We start from the raw sequence: 14,618 nt of genomic DNA on the forward strand, positions 1-14,618 counted from the left end.
TTCCCACATTGTTTCTAAGTGTGAACCATGCCATGACACTTATCAAATATGAGGTACCAATTAACTTCATTGCATAACTTACTTTCATAAGCTTTCTCTCCAATGAGACCTTGTTATGGCTCTAAAAGCATTAGGAAGAACTGAAGGGTTTCCACACTCCTTATATTTACAGGGACTTTCTAAATATGACTCATTCTCACATTGGTGTTTGATGTCAACTCTGAGCAGTAAATAGATAACTGATCAATGAGGCTATCTACAAACAAATGAGGAATACATAGTGTGCTGGCTAGTTTTATGTCAACTTGACACAAGCTGGAATCATCTGAGAGGACGGAGCCTCAACTGAAAAAATGCCTCCATAAGATTAAGCTGTAGACAAGCCTTCAGGGTGTTTTCTTAATTAGTGATTGATGTGGGAGGGTCTAGTCCAGTGTGGGTGGTGCCACCCATAGTCTGGTGGACCTAGGTGCTATAAGAAAGTAGGTTGAGTGCTGGGTGGTGGCGGTGGTGCACACCTCTAATCCCAGCACTCAGCAGGCAGAGGCAGGAGGATCTCTATGAGTTTGAGGCCACTCTGGTCTGCTAACCGAGTTCCAGCAGGATAGCCAAGACTACAGAGAAATCCTGTATCAAAAACAAATGAATAACACAAAAAAGTAGGCTGAAAAAACTATGAGGACTAGCACTCCTTCATGGCCTCTATATCAATCAGTTCCTATCTCCTGGTTCCTGCCCTGTCAGCTTTCAATGATGAACCATGAGATAAACACTTTCCTTCCCAAGTTGCTTTTAGTTATGGCGTTTTATCACAGCAATAGAAACCTAAACTAAGATACAAAGTATCATAGAGGGAAAATTTTTCATGTTCACAGTGTGCTTTGGTCCCTGTTAGGTCTCTCCACATTGACTACCTTAAATGCGTTCACAAAAACTCTATCATTTGAGGTCTGTAAAAAGTGAGAAGTACATTAGTGCAATTTTATGTATAAATGATTCATGAGAACTGTTAATTTTATATCAAATAGGGATATGTAAACCAGAATAGATGCAATCCCACTCAGAGCTCCACACCAGCTATTATCAATTATGATATTTTTCAAACACATTAATACTATTTGTCTGGCATTTCACATGTAATGCTGCAAATAAGAAATGCTAGGAAATAATACCTTGGTATATTTAGAAATATTTGCACATTAATAACAAAACATCTTGAAGATGAGTCCTAACACCAAAATTCATTTTTATTGAACTGGTCCTTATAGCCACACCCCAAGGCTCATTTGCTATAAAGAGTTTTTTAAAGATTTACTTTTATTATATATATATAAGTGTTTTGTCTACATGTATGTATGTTATTCATGAAGGCAAGAAGAGGGTCTTAGATTTCCAGGAACTGAGTTACAGACAGTTGTAAGCCATAATATGGGTGTTGGAAATTGAACCTAGGTCCTTGGCAAGAGCATCAAGTGCTAACCACTGAACCATTTTTCCAGTCACTTAAAGGTATTTTTTATTTTATTTTTTTCTGCATGAAGTTAAGAAATTAGAACCCTTAGATCTAATTTTTTTGTGGTTTCATGTTACTCCATGTCTTCAATGTTTGCTCATTTGAATTTTCCAATTATATATTAAGCAATATGTATATTTTCTTGTTTTGAAAATGTATTGATCTATGGTTTACCATGAACAAGATTTCCTCATTTAAATAAAATTTACCATAGATTTCTCCAGAGATTTTTTTTTAGGTTTATTTATTTTATGTATGAGTGCTGTGTACGCATGCATATACACCTGTATGCCAGAAGGGGGCATCAGATCCCATTATAGATGGTTGTGGGCCACCATATGGGAATTGAACTCAAGACCTCTGGAAGAGCAGCCAGTACTTTTAACCGCCGAGTCATTGCTCCAGCCTTCTCCAGAGATTCTTATAGTCACCTTTAATATTTTGATCATCCTGTGTTTTTCCTAAAATGTAGACTGACAAAACTCATTATGAATTATTAAACACTTATAAAATGAACACCTTTTTGCTGTGTCACTGACACAATATAATTGTGTACAGTGTGGTCATCCAAATATTTTCTTTTCTTACTCTAAACCATGTAACACTGATGAGCAAGAATTTTTTTTTTCTCTGACTGACTAAGAATTGTGCCATTTTTACCTACAGAGACTAAGTTCCCCAAAATTACATCTTCATAGAGCTCTTTTTGGGGGAGAATCCAACAAAGTTGTCATGCCATAGCTGATGAATACATCTTCAAAGGTTAGTGACTCCTAAAAGAGCCAATATACATACATGTACAAATGGAAAGGCCACAGAGCAAAGGACACTTCTTTGACATGATGTTGTGTTCTCCAAATATTGATTTAATTTTATGGTCATCATTCTCCATTAATAATTAGATCTTGACATAGCCATAATAATGCTAGAATGGAACTATTTAGTAAAGCAATAAGAAGACATCAGCATGTGTTGATGTTGCTCGATCATCATTTAACAAAGGTAAATATCACTGGTCCAACAATTGCATATTCCTAAAATATATCAGAAGATCATCTGCTCAGTCATTAATATTGGTCCAAATGCCACTAGCTCAAATGTGAAGCAGTTTAGCAAAGTTTATGACACTATGCTACTTGCTTCACTCATATTGTCCCTCTGCATGCTTGACTATCTATAGGATTTTCCAAGAGGGAGCTTACCTGATCAGAAACAAAAATATTCTGCAGCAAGATTTGGTAGTGAACTCATCTGACAATAACATGTAATTCACCAGGTAATGGTGTATATTCAAATAATTGAGCAAGTCTTACCATAAGGAGTAGATTCTGTGCCATTCACATCAAAACTCCAATGTGATTCTTTACAAAACTGAAAAAAACAAAACCCTAAAATTCATTTGGAAGTACAAAAGCCACCCTGAAGACAAAGGCTAATATAGGAAGTATCACCATAGCTGCTTTGAAGTTATATTAGAAAGCCACAGTAGTAAAAGCAGCATGGTGCTGACATAACACAGATATAAGGATCAATGGAAGAGAAGACCCAGACAGAGTCCTATGAAACCACAGCCATCTGAGTTTAGACAGAGATTCAAAAACTACTCATCAAATAAAAGGCATCTGAGAAAGCTGGGTATTGTCAATGCAAAAATGCAACTCCAATTTCAAAGGGGATAAGAGTTAGTTTATTCTGGAGCCCAATGTGAGTGACCATGGCCTGTTAGCACAGATTTAGGTCATAACCAAATTCAGCGTTCCAATGTGAAAGGAGTTTCATAAAGTTTTTATAGAAACAGAAGAAAGAAAGTCATAAATTAAGACACTTTTGAAATACATTAGTAGGAACATTAGGTAGGAATGCTAAAGCAAAGGGGAGAAACTGTGCCATAGGCCTCAAACATCATCTAACAACATTTTTAGCTTTCTTGGTTGGTTAGAAATCAGTACTGTTTGCACATCCCATGGGATTTATCTAATGATCACAAAGATGTCAGCTAGAGTAGGAGCATAAATTACTATTATGGTGGCTAAAGATGACTCAGGATGATTTAGTGCTGGACTTGGAGCATTCCAAACTCTCTATAATTACTGAAGTTCTGCACAGTTGGTCAGCCTTGCAGAAGGTCCAATGGAAGGTTCAGCTTCTTTCTAGGAAATTTTGTTTATAATATTCACAAACAGAAATATGAGTCTAGACCTTTACCTCCCACCTTGCACACACATACACAAAAACCTAAATGTGGCAAAGGTCTTAACAGTCTCTGAAACTGCCACAATAACTTTGAAAACACCATAAGGAAAACTGCTACTTTTCATGATAAAATGAAAATAAAACAAAACCCTTAAAGTTTGACCAACATAAGTGTAAACTTCAACCATTGTGGGTAGAATATTGAGGACAATGTAGTGAAGCATCAAAATTTCAAGTTCCCACACTTTCAATTCCTAATTATGTATATGGTCTAATAATGCCATGAGATATGTGATGCAAATTTCATCACACCAGTGTGGATAGTACAATCTTCAGCCATGCAGGAAGATGTAGGAGTGAGCTCACAATCAAGGCCCATTGAGAATGTATTATGGAGAGATGCTAGAGACTTCCATGTAAGACAGAGAATTAGAAGCCCCACCATTGCAATTTAGTGAAAGGAAATAATCAGAATAAGCCTCTATTCCAATGAAAGGCAAGCTGAACATAAACTCAATAATTTAGATGCCTGTAAAGAAACAAGTGAACACACAAGGCAATTTGGGCAGTTCTGAATAGAAACGATCTCAGAATTGCCTTTCAAAATAAAATGATGGGCTGCAGGAACACTTAATAGATCTATCAGCCATGTGGCAGAGAGAGGCTGTGAAGATGGAGGCTGCTGTGTGACCTTTGAGACTGAAGTAGGTAGATAGCACTTACCATTGCAGTTCTGTTTGTGGTTAGTTAGAATTACTGGGTAATTGCTTTTCCCACCTTCCTGACAATGGCACCTTAGGAACAGGTATATGAGGAGTGACAGACTGGCCTGGAGATGAAACCAAGGGTTTCATGAACATATTTGGGGTCAGTGTATGCTCAGGAAAAAGTGTAAGTATGGCAAATGTGCCTGAAGCTGATTGCCTGAGGGGTTCTCCTGAAGGGTCATAAAACACCTGGACACTATAGGAACTGAGAAATGCAAAGCTGAACTCTGAACAGCTGGGCTAGAAGACCAATCTAAGGAGCAATTTGTTTCAACTCCACTGGGCACTGCATACCCACTAACTGATTCTAAAGGTTTGAGTTGGAGCACTGAACCACACTTCTTTCAGCATCATGGATTTCTACATGAAATGGCACTAGGAAGGAAGATTTATATATAAAATTTATATTTTAACTAATTTTACTTTTATTACACTTCAGTGTAGGCATAAGTTTCTCTCTGTCCCACCTGCCAGTTTCCAAATCCCTGTCAGCCACTTCCCAAATAATTATTCAGAGACTTAATCTTACTTATAATTGCTTGGCTGATTGCTCAGGCTCAGGCTCATTGCTATTTAGCTCTGACATCTTAAATTAACCCATTTCTATTCATCTATATTTTGCTACATGGCCATGGTGTTACCAGTCTGCTGGCATCTTGTTCCTTGGGCAGCTGGATAGCATCTGTCCTGACTCCACCCTCCTTTTCCCTGTCTCTCTGCTTGGATTTCCTACCTGGCTATAACCTGTCTTGTCATAGACCAGAGCAGCTTCTTTATTAACAAATGTTAGTAACACATATTCACAGCACACAGAAAGACCATCCCACAGCACTTTTTAAAATGCAGCTGAAAGTTCTCCTGTGTCCCGCAGCTGCTCAGTCCCAAATAAATACACAGAGGCTTATTATTAATTACAAACTATTTGGTCTGTGGCTCAGACTTATTGCTAGCTAGCTATTACATCTTAAATTAACCCGTTTATATTAATCTATATTTTGCCACGTGGCTGTAGCATTACAGGTCTGTTGGCATCTTGTTCCTTGGGCAGCTGGATGGCAGCTGTCCTGACTCTGCCCTCCTTCTCCCTGGATTTCCATCCCACAGCATGTCAGTGTTTGTTTAGATTTTCTGAGACAGTCTCACTATGTAGCTTTGGCTAGCTTGGAACTATGTGGGCAGGGCTGGCCTTAAATTCAGAGATCTGCCTGCCTCTTCTTCCTAGTGCTGAGATTAAAGATGTGTACCATCATGTCTGCCTTATAACTGATTTCTTAATCTTTACTCTTGCATAAATCTCCTAACAGTCTTCCTTTAATTTTTCTATTTTCAACAGGCTTAAGGTGTTTTGGTATGTTTCTGCAACCATTCAGTGACATACTTTCTACTATTCTTCCTACACACAAACCATATACTCTCCCTCTCATTCCTACCTCATGTGGAATCGAACCTCTCCAGTTCCTCTTTTTTTTTCAACTTTGTCAGCCTCTACTCTCTCAGTTGATCTACTTCCCTTCTACATCTAAACTTAGGAACTAATATTTAGTATAAACTATAATCCTTGTTCCACTATATACAGAATTTAACGGCAGCACTTTTTGTGTATGGTTGTTTGAAATAGAATCATTATATAGCCTTGGATGGCCTGGAACTCACTATGTAGACCAAGGCTGACACTGACCTCACAGAGACCTGCTTACTTCTGCATCCCGAGTGCTGGATTAAAGACATGTGCCACTACATCTGGCTGTAACACTTTTTTTTTTTAACATGCCTTGCATAGTGGTCCTTTCTAGCCATTATGGTTGTTTCTGCAGTTGGAGTAGTACTGAGGATCACAACTCAAGGCCTCTGCGCATAGACTATTTAGCTACTAACCTACAACCCAGTATACTGATGAACAAATCCCAGCCCTTACTATAAACTAGTTCCCTTTGCAAACTGCAAATATTACAATTGAAATAAGACAGCAGTTATTTTAGGGAGGGGAGGAGGGAATCTGTAGCTAGAGTTTTACTGTCTTGCCCACAGTCAGGACAAATCTTTGTCACCTGCCAGTCCCACAGCCGCTCAGACCCAACCAAGTAAACACCGAGACTTATACTGCTTGCAAACTGTATGGCCGTGGCAGGCTTCTTGCTAACTGCTCTTATATCTTAAATTAATCAATTTCTATAAATCTATTTCTTGCCACGTGGCTCGTGGCTTACCGGCATCTTCACAAGCTGCTTGTCATGGCGGCGGCTGGCAGTGTCTCCCTCACTCAGCCTTCCACTTCCCAGAATTGTCTTCTCTCCTTGTCCCCCTATACTTCCTGCCTGACCACTGACCAATCAGTGTTTTATTTATTAATATATTTGCCATACAGAACATCCCACAGCAGGAATCCAACAAGATAACCAGAGATATGGAAATCCCAAAGCACAAACATGAGGAATCATGGTAGAATGCCATCTTGGAAAATGCCAAATTCGAGGAACTGGATTCCAATGAGAGTGAATCAAATGAAATCAAAGTACTCCAAAAGACAATCATAAGAATACCTAGCCAAAAAACAATACTAATAAAATCCTGAATAAAATAAGAGAATACAAGTAAATGTACCCCAATAAAACTGAGGATTCATTTCAAGATATGAAAGCAGGGTGCAATAGCTATAGAAAAACTAAGAACATCAAATTGAAATCTTACAAATGAAGAGGTCATTAAGTCAAAAACTCTGTAAAAAGCCACAGGGGCTAGCATGAGGCTCAGTGGGTAAGGGCACTTATCACCAAGCCTGATGACCTGAGTCTGAACTCTAGGACCCACAGGATAGAAGGAAAGAACTGATTCCTCTGACTGTCACACATCCATAATGGCACACTCACACCCATATATAAGCACAAATAAATAAATAAACAAACCTAGAGACTGGAGAGATGGTTCAGTGGTTAAGAGCACTGGCTGCTCTTCCAGAAGTCCTGAATTCGATTTCCAGCAACCACATGGTGGCTCACAACCATCTATAATGGGATCTGATGCCCTCTTTTGGCATGCAGCTCTATATGCAGACAGAGCACTCATATACATAAAATAAATAAAGAAATCTTTCAAAAAAGAGAAACAAACCTAATTAAAGAAAATTTTAAAACCTACAAAAATATTATGGATCAAGTAGAAGACAGTATCAACTTTTGGAAGACAAACATGAATGTGAATACTCAGACACTGATAAAGAGAAAACAAACAAAATGCAGGAACAGAGCATGTAAGATCAACCCCCCACCCAAAAGAGATTACATTTATGAAGGACTTATGAGGACAGGAAAATATCAAACAATGGTGAAAGTAACATACTCAATAAAGCCGTAGAGCAGGAAATTACCTAAATATAGGGAGAGATTACTCTTCTGACTCAGGAAATATTTAAGATACAAACTGAAAAGATTGGGGAGCACCTACATATACCATAAAATATTTAAAACATTAGCACAGAGAATTAAAAAATACCAGTAATAGAAAAAGTCCCGCTGGGTGGTGGTGGCGCACACCTTTAATCCCAGCACTCGGGAGGCAGAGCCAGGCGGATCTCTGTGTGTTCGAGGCCAGCCTGGGCTACCAAGTGAGTTCCAGGAAAGTAGCAAAGATACACAGAGAAACCCTGTCTCGACAAAACCAAAAAAAAAGAAAGAAAGAAAGAAAAAGAAAAAGTACCATGACAAAACAAAGTCGCATATAAAGACAAAGTCATTAATACTAGAAATTTCAACAGAAACTCTAAAAGTCAGATGTTCTCCATCCTCTCATAGAAAGTAGCAGTCGGGAGGTGGTGTCACATACCTTTAATCCCAACACTCAGGAGGCAGAGGCAGGTGAATTTCTGAGTTTGAAGCCAACCTGGTCTAAAAAGTGAGTTCCAGGGCAGCCAAGGCTACACAGAGAAACCCTGTCTCGAAAAACCAAACCAAAAACAAAGTATTTATTAAACTCCAAAACTGGAGCCAATGAGATATTCAGCAGTTAAAGGCACTTGCTATGCAAGCCTGATGGCCTGAGTTCACTATCTAGAACCCACACAAAGGGAGGAGAAAATTCTGGCCACATGTATACCTTGTCATGAATGTTCACACAGACACACATTGTATAAATGAACACACATACACACACAGTAATGCTATTTAAAAAAAAAAAAAAACAAAGTTGCAGGCAAATCTTCATAAAGAACACACCTATAAAATTGTAAGATACTTGAAAATATAACTCAGCAACACATAAAAACCATCATTCACAATCAGGTTGGCTTTATCCCAGGAATTTATAGGCAAAATATGCAAATAAAATGCAATATATCACATAAATTTTATTTTATTTAATTTTTTTTTAGAGATTACTGTGATTTTTATTCAATTTGAAATCTTGATTAAAATAAAAGCAGTCAGATGAAGCTTTACAAATGGTGCAAAATTACTACATCACTGATATGGCTTTTACACTGGTTGGATATAGAAAGGGAAAAAAAAACAACATTAGAATTAAGGCAGTAACAACGTGTGCAAACCAAGCACGGTACCCTGACACAGTCCTTAGTAAAAAGCTACTCCGGTTAGGTGGTGTCGGCATTGCTACGTGCAGGTCTCGTTGCTTGCAAGGATAAGCCCTGAATAGTGTCATTCATTAAAGACAAACACCCAAACCCCCTCTCACTGGCTGACGATGGCCAGAAGCAGCTTTCTGTAATCACCGCTTGTGTCGCTGGCAATCATTGTGCTTAGGGTCTTCTGATACATCTGGGTGAACATCTGCTTTATCTGAACAAGGTCAATCTCACTTCGAGTGACCACAATCCTGACCAGGGTGGAGTCCTCTGTGCCAGCGCCTTTCATGGAATAGTAGAGTCGCTCAGCGAAGAAGGCAGGACAGTTGAGGGCACACTGCAAGATAGTCTTCAAACCACTTTCAATTATCCGGAAAACTCTCGGCTCACACTGCTTAACAAATTTCGATTAGCCATCCTGGAATAAGCCTCCATGGTGGCTTTCAGCTGAGGGAAGCTTCTTGTGACCAGGATCATGTTGAAGCAGGATTCATCTGTCCCTAACTTCCCCTTGCTAGCCTGACAGAGGCGCTGGGCATCTTCCTGAGCCATCTGGTGGTTTACACTCTGGTTCTCATCACGGTTTCCCTGGCACATGGACACGAGAAGACGTTCAAAATGTCCTGAAGTATCTGACTTAATGTCCTTCTCAAGGTCTCGTCCAAATTCTGATTGATAACATCTAACAATGTCTCGGATTTCTTGATTTGTTCTTGTGCACAAAATCTCTATCAGTACACGTTCTTGAGTTCCTGCTCTCTGCATCGCTTTCCGTAAACCCCAGGCATCATAGTATGTAGACGGCATGAACAGGGCAAGGATTAACTCTTCCACATTTCCACTCAACTCTGACTTGAGATCTTTAATTAAATCCTTGCCATACATGGTCTTAAAAGGCTGCTTTAATCTGTTGCCTCTGGTCATTGGAACGACGGGACACAACATCCACAATTGCTTGCTCATCTGTCCCAAACCCCTTCATTGCCTTGCGGAGAATTTCTGCGTCTCTCATAGCATCAAAGTTGGAGGCTGGTCAGATTGTTCCTTGGGTGTCCTGAGTCATTGCAGCAGGCTGGCTAGGGTAAGGAGCTTGTCCTCCAGGGTACTGAGAGGGCATCTGTCCCCCGGGAAAGCCACCTGGTATTGGAACCTGGGCTGGTCCACCACCGTAAGACTGCAGGTGGCTGTGGATAGCCAGAAAAGCCTGCTCCACCAGGTGGAGCCCCAAAGCCTTGTCCTCCAGGATAGGCTGGAGCGCCCCCTGGATGTGGGGTAACAGGATAGCCCCCAGCAGCGAGATAACCTCCAGGTGTAGGGTAGCCTCCAGCTCCTGGGTAGCTGCCACTCGGTGCTGGAGGGTAAGCACCTCCTCCCATTGGTGGAAAGCCGCTAGGATATGGACACTGACCCGGAGCGGGGAAAGATGACTCCTGATCTGCAGGAGGATATCCAGGGAAAGGCGGGTAGCCTGTAGGGGGATAGCCCAGGCATGACATTCTGAACCAGGGAGCAGCGTCATGGCCGGACCCGCTTTCCCGCAATATGGAACCAGGGAGGACATAAATTTATATAAATGTAGAAATCATAAGATCATACCAATAGAAGCAGAGGTTTTTACTTTTTCCCATTCAGACAAAGGTTTTACCGAAATCCAGCACCCATGATTAAAGTCATGAAGAAAATAGAAATAGAAAGAACATCCCTCATAAAATAAAAATATAGAACAATTAGCAAACATTATAGTAAATAGGAAAAAAGTCAAAGAATATTCATTAAAGTCAAGATAAAGACAAAGGTGTCCATTTTCTCCATTGTTAGTTCAACATAGTGCAAGACATCTTGAGTAGACCAATAATAAAAGGGAAGGAAATAAAATGAATACAATAAGGAAACATCAATATACACTGAATTGCACACAATATCAGATAAGAAACCCTAAAGACTACACCAGAAAAGTAAAAATGATTTTAAAAAAAGTTCAGCAACATCCTAGAATACAAAATCAAAAGCATGGCTGGGGAAATGGCTCAGTCAGTGAAAGCACTTGATGTGCAAGCCAGGTGACCTGAGGTCAGAATCCCAGAACTCATAAAGCACATAAAGTCATGATGTAGCAATTCAAGAGTCTATAATCCTTTCATAGCCATGGAAAATGACACAGAGCCAGAAGAATGTAGCAAAGTTCAAAGGCTAGCTGGTCCATTTAAGAGGCAGTGTCTCAAAAGAAAGTGTGTGTGTGTCTCAACCAAGGAAAGCAAGGAACACCCAAAATTTGTCTGCTAGTTTCCACATGCACAGCCACCCTTACACAACACATACATACAAGCACACACACATGAACACACACATACACAAAATCAGAGGCTTTCTGATATCAATAATAACAAGCATACTCTAAATGAAATCAGGAATACAATTGCATTCAAAATAGATACATGCAGAAAAGCAATCAAAAATCCCTGGAATAAGAATAAACAAGGAAGTGAAAGGCAGTTATTCTGAAAAGTGTAATAGTAAAGAAAAATTAAAAACACTTCAAAAAGGAAAGACCTCCTGTGCTATGGACTGGCATAATTAATGTAAAGACGGCTGTAATTCTAAAAGCAAACTTTGAAGTTCCATGCAATATGCATGAAATTTCAATAACATTCTTTATATATAAAACCAAAAGTCCAGCTGGGTGGTGGTGGTGCATGCCTTTAATCCCAGCACTCGTGAGGCAGAGGCAGGTGGATCTCTGTCAGTTCAAGGCCAGCCTGGTCTACAAATCAAATTCCAGAACAGCTATGGCTACAACAGAGAAACTCTGTCTCAGAAAACAATTAAAAAATTAGAAAACAGAAAGTTCTAGTGTATATGGAAGCATAAAAGAACACAACTAACCAGAGCAATTCTGAGGAAAAAGAACAATGTTCATGTTATTTCCATACCTGATTTCCTGTTTTACCACTGAGTCAGTGACAAAAACATTGCCAATAGAAACATGTGACTCCATGGAAGAGAGGACCCAGATGTAAACCTGTGCAGCTAGGCCCACCCATCTTTGGCAAAGATGCTGCAAACATACAATAGAGAAAAGACAGTCTACTCCAAAAGCTCTTGCTACCAAACTGGATATCCACATAGAGAATGAATAAAATTAAAACCTCTCCCTCTGCATAAAATAATTAATTTTAAATGGATTGAACATCTTAATTTAAAATCTGAAATTCCAAAAGCTTTAGAGGGAAAAAACAAAAAACAAAGAAAACATTTCAAGGTAAGTATAGGCAAGGACATTTGGGGTGGGAGAGCACTCAGGAAATAAGCAGGTGTGAGTGAAATAAAAAAAAGCTGCAACATAGCAAATGGAATGGTGTGAAAAGACAGCTAACAGCCTACAGAACAGGAAAACATCTTTGCTAGCCAACCATGCAATGACAGAATTAGTATGTAAAATATATAAAGACAAAAAGAACAAAAAATAAAATCAATTCTGCAACCCAATATATAAATGGGCAAATTAAGTGATCAGAATTCTCAAAGGATGGACTGCAAATGGCCATTGAGGCTCCTTCCTCCTCAGACCAATCTCACGGAATGATTTCTATGGTAGTAGTCAAACCTTTCTTGGATCCAGTTGATTTTTTTGCTTTAAGATTTATTTATTTATTTATTTAATGTATGAGAGCTCTATCTGCAGGTATGACTTTATGCCAGAAGAGGGCATCAGATCCCACTATAGATGGTTGTGAATCACCATGTGGTTGTTGGGAATAGAACTCGGGATGTCTGGAAGAGAAGTCGTAAGTGCTGAGCCATCTCTCCAGCCCCCTCGGATCCAGTTTTTAGTAATTACTCTACCAAATGTAGTATACATCGTATAATAAAGCTTCAAAAGGCCTACAGAATTCAGAGTTACCCCCAGAATTGAGAAATAAGACATTTCATGCTACCACTTGTTACTGCCTACTTGGAATATTTTTATCCTTTAATAAGTGGAAAGAGAAATCATTTGATTAGAGACGAAGTGCAAATGAAGCTTGTTTGCTGAGTAAATCATCTATACACTATCTCATTAACCTATATTTTGATCTTTTTCTTATTTGACAGCAGTGGGTATCAAAGCCAAGGCCAACCACATTGGAGAAATGTTCTGAAACTGACTTTCAACAGTAGCTTCATTTCCAACTCACAAATACTTACCCAATGTTTACTCATCACCCCTCAATTTTCTCACCAAACTGTCAACACCAGCACTGCAACAATTAGTCTTCTTGTTACAATATAGACAGAGCAAAGATTCCTTCAATTTCTTTTGCTTAATTCTGAGTGCTGGCATGTAAAGGATGCTTGAAAACTACCATCTAATACATACATGCATCTAATACCTATAATGTGTGTAATATCTATATATGTGTATATACACACACATACATACATGTATAACATTTTGTTTTTAATTACATGTATGTATATCCAGGTATGTACAATTAAATGTAGATGCCCAAAAAGGTAAAAAGAGGGTGCTATATGCTGGAGTTACATGCAGTTGTGAGTAGACTGATATATAGTTGGGATCTCAACTCTGGCCCTTTGAAAAACCATCTCACAAGCCCACATAATTCATGTTTTCTGAGGAACATATAAGCTTTATTGAAAAGTGGTGCTGTTTCTATTCATTACTAGCCTTATACTGTGAAAACTTAAACATACTTGTCATTAATGTCCATTTAAGAGATAGATTATAAATAATTGACATGAACGGGCTTATGCATTTCCATCAATGTGAAACATAATAGACTAACCAGTATGTTTATATAATTTATTTATAGATATGTCTGTATGAATGCATTACCAACCTTTGACTTACATCACCTCAGTGCAAATAGTTTCTTTATACATTTTTCTGTTGATGCTCTTTCAGACAGTGTCTTACTGGTCTTCAATTGTAGGCTCAAGCTATTCTCCTGCTTTGGCATTCTATGGAGAGCAGGGATCACAGGCGAGCAAAATCAGGACAAAGTTACTTGCCAATCATATTTTCAAAAGTAAAATGATGAAAAGTAAAGATGTCTTGTTTAAGAATAGACCAATGATTAAAAATAATACACCCGCAATGTTATTACATTGACTTGTTTTATTCCAAGCACTTTTAATAGCTTCAACTCCTGGAACTTCCTCCTTAAAGGCAGCAACATTACATTTAAAAATACTTTACTTGGGGCTGGAGAGATGGCTCAGCAATTAAAAGCCCTGGCTACTCTTCCAGAGGACTGGGATTGAGATTCACTGCACCCATATGCTCACAAACATCTGCAACTTCAGTTCTAGCATGCTCTGCTGGACTCCACAGGCACTGCACAAACATGCTACAGGCAATACACTCACACACAAAAATTAATACTTTGCTCTTCCCAGTCCAGAATGTTTGTTCAATTGATAAACAAAATGGATCCCAGGATAGGACACTGAATGTTCCAAATGGCACTACATTGCACCCTGGGCCTGGCTTAGGTAAGTCTAAGCACAACCGATTTCTTTCAAAGCTGATGTTTACTGACACATGGGTGGATTATGACAACCACCTTTT

The 14,618-nt window shown here is 39.0% G+C and overlaps 1 pseudogene; it reads right to left on the bottom strand.

The window, feature by feature from the left end:
• Nucleotides 1–8,832: 8,832 nt before the first annotated feature.
• On the bottom strand, nucleotides 8,833–14,599 carry LOC128115706 (annexin A7-like; annotated as a pseudogene).
• Nucleotides 14,600–14,618: the final 19 nt, after the last annotated feature.

This window comes from Peromyscus californicus, unplaced genomic scaffold, assembly GCF_007827085.1.
Source record: "Peromyscus californicus insignis strain IS unplaced genomic scaffold, ASM782708v3 Scaffold_1__1_contigs__length_55948999, whole genome shotgun sequence".
NCBI lineage: Eukaryota > Metazoa > Chordata > Mammalia > Rodentia > Cricetidae > Peromyscus > Peromyscus californicus.